At 56.6% G+C, this 6,944-nt stretch overlaps 3 non-coding genes across 3 annotated transcripts in view; all 3 read right to left on the reverse strand.

The window, feature by feature from the left end:
- The window catches only part of LOC124592633, a 4,227-nt gene extending 2,923 nt beyond the window's left edge, over positions 1 to 1,304 (reverse strand). Inside the window, exon 1 of the ribosomal RNA XR_006977584.1 lies at positions 1 to 1,304. This exon is cut by the window's left edge and continues 2,923 nt beyond it. This is a non-coding gene — a ribosomal RNA (large subunit ribosomal RNA).
- Positions 1,305 to 1,492: 188 nt separating this feature from the next.
- LOC124592637 lies at positions 1,493 to 1,647 on the reverse strand. The gene has a single exon (XR_006977587.1). It is a non-coding gene; the product is annotated as a 5.8S ribosomal RNA (ribosomal RNA).
- Positions 1,648 to 1,998: 351 nt separating this feature from the next.
- On the reverse strand, positions 1,999 to 3,910 carry LOC124592630. The gene has a single exon (XR_006977581.1). It is a non-coding gene; the product is annotated as a small subunit ribosomal RNA (ribosomal RNA).
- Positions 3,911 to 6,944: the final 3,034 nt, after the last annotated feature.

Genomic DNA, 6,944 nt, shown 5'->3' on the forward strand with positions numbered 1-6,944 from the left:
CCAGCTATCCTGAGGGAAACTTCGGAGGGAACCAGCTACTAGATGGTTCGATTAGTCTTTCGCCCCTATACCCAGCTCCGACGATCGATTTGCACGTCAGAATCGCTACGGACCTCCATCAGGGTTTCCCCTGACTTCGTCCTGGCCAGGCATAGTTCACCATCTTTCGGGTCCCAACGTGTACGCTCTAGGTGCGCCTCACCTCGCAATGAGGACGAGACGCCCCGGGAGTGCGGAGGCCGCCGCCCCGTGAAGGGCGGGGAAGCCCCATCCTCCCTCGGCCCGCGCAAGGCGAGACCTTCACTTTCATTACGCCTTTAGGTTTCGTACAGCCCAATGACTCGCGCACATGTTAGACTCCTTGGTCCGTGTTTCAAGACGGGTCGTGAAATTGTCCAAAGCTGAAGCGCCGCTGACGGGAGCGATTATTCCGCCCGAGAGCATCCCGAGCCAACAGCGGCGCGGGGTCCGGGGCCGGGCCAGGTAGGTCCGTCATCCGGGAAGAACCGCGCGCGCTTGCCGGGAGCCCGAGCGCCCAAAGGGGCGAATCGACTCCTCCAGATATACCGCCGGGCAGCCAGCCAGGACACCGGGGCTCTGCCCAACAGACGCGAACCGAGGCCCGCGGAAGGACAGGCTGCGCACCCGGGCCGTAGGCCGGCACCCAGCGGGTCGCGACGTCCTACTAGGGGAGAAGTGCGGCCCACCGCACACCGGAACGGCCCCACCCCGCGGCGAGTGGAAAGGCAACCGGACACGACCCCGCCGCGGATTGCTCCGCGCGGGCGGCCGGCCCCATCTGCCGAGGGCGGAGGCCAGTGGCCGGATGGGCGTGAATCTCACCCGTTCGACCTTTCGGACTTCTCACGTTTACCCCAGAACGGTTTCACGTACTTTTGAACTCTCTCTTCAAAGTTCTTTTCAACTTTCCCTCACGGTACTTGTTCGCTATCGGTCTCGTGGTCATATTTAGTCTCAGATGGAGTTTACCACCCACTTGGAGCTGCACTCTCAAGCAACCCGACTCGAAGGAGAGGTCCCGCCGACGCTCGCACCGGCCGCTACGGGCCTGGCACCCTCTACGGGCCGTGGCCTCATTCAAGTTGGACTTGGGCTCGGCGCGAGGCGTCGGGGTAGTGGACCCTCCCAAACACCACATGCCACGACAGGCGGCAGCCTGCGGGGTTCGGTGCTGGACTCTTCCCTGTTCGCTCGCCGCTACTGGGGGAATCCTTGTTAGTTTCTTTTCCTCCGCTTAGTAATATGCTTAAATTCAGCGGGTAGTCTCGCCTGCTCTGAGGTCGTTGTACGAGGTGTCGCACGCCACACCGCCAGCCGGCTGTGCACGCTACCGAGTAAGTACCGGTATGCGAACCGCCAGGCGACGGGCGCGCATCGCACGTTTAAGGAGGCGCGGCCGGCCCCACAGGCGGCCGCGACGCTCCCAGGTCTGCGAAGCGGGGCAAACGCCGCGCGCTTCAGTATACGTAGCCGACCCTCAGCCAGACGTGGCCCGGGAACGGAATCCATGGACCGCAATGTGCGTTCGAAACGTCGATGTTCATGTGTCCTGCAGTTCACATGTCGACGCGCAATTTGCTGCGTTCTTCATCGACCCACGAGCCGAGTGATCCACCGTCCTGGGTGATCTTTTCTTAGTTTACACTGTCTCTTTCAAGACAGTTGCATAGGCGGGACGTAGGCGTGTGGCGGCCCCTGTTCAAGCGTTCTGTGTCCAACGGCCTCACGGCCGATGGGCGTCGTACGGCTCCACACCGGAGCGGACAGGCAGTCGGGCGAAAGTCATTCAAAACCGGCGCCAGGCGCCAGGTGCCGCAGGCCAGCCGCTCCAGCGCTTCAGCGCTCGTACCACACAACATTGGCGTTAGTTTTGAGAAGCACGCGTGGTTCCGCACGCGGCGCACGGCTACTGCGAGCCGTACAGGTAGCGTGTTGCGCGACACGACACGCACATCGAAAGACATGCAGTCTAGTCGGTAATGATCCTTCCGCAGGTTCACCTACGGAAACCTTGTTACGACTTTTACTTCCTCTAAATGATCAAGTTTGGTCATCTTTCCGGTAGCATCGGCAACGACAGAGTCAATGCCGCGTACCAGTCCGAAGACCTCACTAAATCATTCAATCGGTAGTAGCGACGGGCGGTGTGTACAAAGGGCAGGGACGTAATCAACGCGAGCTTATGACTCGCGCTTACTGGGAATTCCTCGTTCATGGGGAACAATTGCAAGCCCCCAATCCCTAGCACGAAGGAGGTTCAGCGGGTTACCCCGACCTTTCGGCCTAGGAAGACACGCTGATTCCTTCAGTGTAGCGCGCGTGCGGCCCAGAACATCTAAGGGCATCACAGACCTGTTATTGCTCAATCTCGTGCGGCTAGAAGCCGCCTGTCCCTCTAAGAAGAAAAGTAATCGCTGACAGCACGAAGGATGTCACGCGACTAGTTAGCAGGCTAGAGTCTCGTTCGTTATCGGAATTAACCAGACAAATCGCTCCACCAACTAAGAACGGCCATGCACCACCACCCACCGAATCAAGAAAGAGCTATCAATCTGTCAATCCTTCCGGTGTCCGGGCCTGGTGAGGTTTCCCGTGTTGAGTCAAATTAAGCCGCAGGCTCCACTCCTGGTGGTGCCCTTCCGTCAATTCCTTTAAGTTTCAGCTTTGCAACCATACTTCCCCCGGAACCCAAAAGCTTTGGTTTCCCGGAGGCTGCCCGCCGAGTCATCGGAGGAACTGCGGCGGATCGCTGGCTGGCATCGTTTATGGTTAGAACTAGGGCGGTATCTGATCGCCTTCGAACCTCTAACTTTCGTTCTTGATTAATGAAAACATACTTGGCAAATGCTTTCGCTTCTGTTCGTCTTGCGACGATCCAAGAATTTCACCTCTAACGTCGCAATACGAATGCCCCCGCCTGTCCCTATTAATCATTACCTCGGGTTCCGAAAACCAACAAAATAGAACCGAGGTCCTATTCCATTATTCCATGCACACAGTATTCAGGCGGGCTTGCCTGCTTTAAGCACTCTAATTTGTTCAAAGTAAACGTGCCGGCCCACCGAGACACTCACTCAAGAGCACCCTGGTAGGATTGCAACGGGGGTCCGCCTCGGGACGCACGAGCACGCACGAGGGCGCGTCGCACGCCTTCAGCTCGCCCCACCGGCAGGACGTCCCACGATACATGCCAGTTAAACACCGACGGGCGGTGAACCAACAGCGTGGGACACAAATCCAACTACGAGCTTTTTAACCGCAACAACTTTAATATACGCTATTGGAGCTGGAATTACCGCGGCTGCTGGCACCAGACTTGCCCTCCAATAGATACTCGTTAAAGGATTTAAAGTGTACTCATTCCGATTACGGGGCCTCGGATGAGTCCCGTATCGTTATTTTTCGTCACTACCTCCCCGTGCCGGGAGTGGGTAATTTGCGCGCCTGCTGCCTTCCTTGGATGTGGTAGCCGTTTCTCAGGCTCCCTCTCCGGAATCGAACCCTGATTCCCCGTTACCCGTTACAACCATGGTAGGCGCAGAACCTACCATCGACAGTTGATAAGGCAGACATTTGAAAGATGCGTCGCCGGTACGAGGACCGTGCGATCAGCCCAAAGTTATTCAGAGTCACCAAGGCAAACGGACCGGACGAGCCGACCGATTGGTTTTGATCTAATAAAAGCGTCCCTTCCATCTCTGGTCGGGACTCTGTTTGCATGTATTAGCTCTAGAATTACCACAGTTATCCAGTAACGTGGGTACGATCTAAGGAACCATAACTGATTTAATGAGCCATTCGCGGTTTCACCTTAATGCGGCTTGTACTGAGACATGCATGGCTTAATCTTTGAGACAAGCATATGACTACTGGCAGGATCAACCAGGGAGCTGCGTCAACTAGAGCTGAGCAGCCGGCCGCCCGGGAGTGTGTCCCGGGGGGCCCGCGCGAACACGCAAGCGTCCGCTCAATTATTCTGCAAACAGGAGGAGGCTGAGCTCCCCTGCACAATACACCTCGAAACCCTCTCAGGTCCCGGCGGCGCGCAGCGCCCGTCCTAAGTACTTGGTCGGGTTCGAGAGAGGCGCAATCGCCCGGAGTTTGGCGAGTAGACGCTTTAGGTGCGACCACCCGTGCTCCCAACTGAGCTTGCCGCTGCCGACAGAGGCCCGGGAGCGTGCTGTCGTGGCATTGCCGGCGGGAGACAACACGCGCCACCTACGGTGGCCGGCAGCTCCAACGCCAGCGCCACAGAAGGACAAAAGCCCCACTTGGGTGCCGAAGCGAACTCTCCCAGCACAGCGCACGCGCCAACACGTCCGCACAGCTGCGATACAATCCACCTGCGAGAACCGCAGAGGCGACCGAGCAGCAGACGGCGTCGCGGCGCCGAGCGCCGGGCGGCGGCGCATCCTCAGCGCACACAGTCCTCAATCGGACCAGCACACTGCAGATGTCCACCGCGCTTCGCACCGGGCCCGCGAGGACCTACTTTGGCCGCACGGCGCCGCGTGCAGGGTGCGCCGGCGCGCAGCTGCGCCGCCTGCCGCCTCCGTCGGCCGGCGCGCCTGCCACTGGCCGCCCCCACCAGCCGGCTGTAGCGCGTGCGCCCACGCACCGCGCGGCCAGCACGCCGGAAGGCCCCCCCTCACCGGCCGGGGACGGTCCCACCCAGCCACCGCCGCGTATCGCTTCACACCCACATGCCATTCACGTTCGTGGGCATGGTGGGTATCGCTGAAACAACCGGTTGGTAGCTCAACCGATCGTCGCCATCACTGATTCACCTCTAGCGAGAACAACCGCACCACAACGGTTTACCAGTTCTTCATTTGCGTAACGTCACCAGCAAACGTAGACGTCCCATCGCCATTTGCAAATTCAACGATTGTTGCATGCCTGTGTCAGGTGTCACGACACACTATGTCTGCCCACATACACGCAACAACATGTGCACGCTTCGCGAACACGTGGAAGGTGGCCCCCGTACGTATGCGATGTCCATTGCGCGAACGACTGTCAACCGGCCTCTGTCGCATGTCGCAGATGTGGAACGCAGTGCACCATGCTATCACGGTGTGTGAGAAGAGACGACTACGTCTGACAACACGCGCCACTACATCAACAGACGGCTCATGCTGATCGCCATCCACGGCATACCATACTGCAATCCAGCTCTTATAGGGAGACGACACGTAGCTGAGTGCACAATATTTGGACCGTATGGTTCGCCGTTGTTGGCGCAGTCGTGGTACGGTCACACATGTACCACGATGTATCATTCAGTACATGAGGACCAATGTGCGGTACAGTGTGTGATTTGGACGTTACAACATCAGCGGACAGTTGCCACAAGCCGTACCACAACGTAGGCTGTGCTTCGCCATGCGAATGCCAATGAACAACTGCGAAGGGCATTGAGCATGTACGTCCTGCCGCCATCCGCATTACAGTGTATAGCTGCAAGGTGTTTAACATGAAGCGATACTCTGGGGACCGGGCAGTGCGAGTAGCAAACTATATTGCGGGGGTTGCAGTTAGGCAACACTACACTAATTTAACGCGTCGTATGACAATTACAGAGCAGGTTAAGGCCCAACGTGTGTTGGGTTAAGGCCCAACGTGTGTTGGGTTAAGGCCCAACGTGTGTTGGGTTAAGGCCCAACGTGTGTTGGGTTAAGGCCCAACGTGTGTTGGGTTAAGGCCCAACGTGTGTTGGGTTAAGGCCCAACGTGTGTTGGGTTAAGGCCCAACGTGTGTTGGGTTAAGGCCCAACGTGTGTTGGGTTAAGGCCCAACGTGTGTTGGGTTAAGGCCCAACGTGTGTTGGGTTAAGGCCCAACGTGTGTTGGGTTAAGGCCCAACGTGTGTTGGGTTAAGGCCCAACGTGTGTTGGGTTAAGGCCCAACGTGTGTTGGGTTAAGGCCCAACGTGTGTTGGGTTAAGGCCCAACGTGTGTTGGGTTAAGGCCCAACGTGTGTTGGGTTAAGGCCCAACGTGTGTTGGGTTAAGGCCCAACGTGTGTTGGGTTAAGGCCCAACGTGTGTTGGGTTAAGGCGCAACATAGGTTAGGTTAAGGCGCAACATAGGTTAGGTTAAGGCGCAACATAGGTTAGGGTTAAGGCGCAACATAGGTTAGGTTAAGGCGCAACATAGGTTAGGTTAAGGCGCAACATAGGTTAGGTTAAGGCGCAACATAGGTTAGGTTACGGCGCAACATAGGTTAGGTTAAGGCGCAACATAGGTTAGGTTAAGGCGCAACATAGGTTAGGTTACGGCGCAACATAGGTTAGGTTAAGGCGCAACATAGGTTAGGTTAAGGCGCAACATAGGTTAGGTTAAGGCGCAACATAGGTTAGGTTAAGGCGCAACATAGGTTAGGTTAAGGCGCAACATAGGTTAGGTTAAGGCGCAACATAGGTTAGGTTAAGGCGCAACATAGGTTAGGTTACGGCGCAACATAGGTTAGGTTAAGGCGCAACATAGGTTAGGTTAAGGCGCAACATAGGTTAGGTTAAGGCGCAACATAGGTTAGGTTAAGGCGCAACATAGGTTAGGTTACGGCGCAACATAGGTTAGGTTACGGCGCAACATAGGTTAGGTTAAGGCGCAACATAGGTTAGGTTAAGGCGCAACATAGGTTAGGTTAAGGCGCAACATAGGTTAGGTTAAGGCGCAACATAGGTTAGGTTAAGGCGCAACATAGGTAGGTTAAGGCGCAACATAGGTTAGGTTAAGGCGCAACATAGGTTAGGTTAAGGCGCAACATGGGTTAGGTTAAGGCGCAACATGGGTTAGGTTAAGGCGCAACATGGGTTAGGTTAAGGCGCAACATGGGTTAGGTTAAGGCGCAACATGGGTTAGGTTAAGGCGCAACATGGGTTAGGTTAAGGCGCAACATGGGTTAGGTTAAGGCGCAACATG

The sequence above is a fragment of the Schistocerca americana genome, unplaced genomic scaffold (assembly GCF_021461395.2).
Source record: "Schistocerca americana isolate TAMUIC-IGC-003095 unplaced genomic scaffold, iqSchAmer2.1 HiC_scaffold_949, whole genome shotgun sequence".
Taxonomy (NCBI): domain Eukaryota; kingdom Metazoa; phylum Arthropoda; class Insecta; order Orthoptera; family Acrididae; genus Schistocerca; species Schistocerca americana.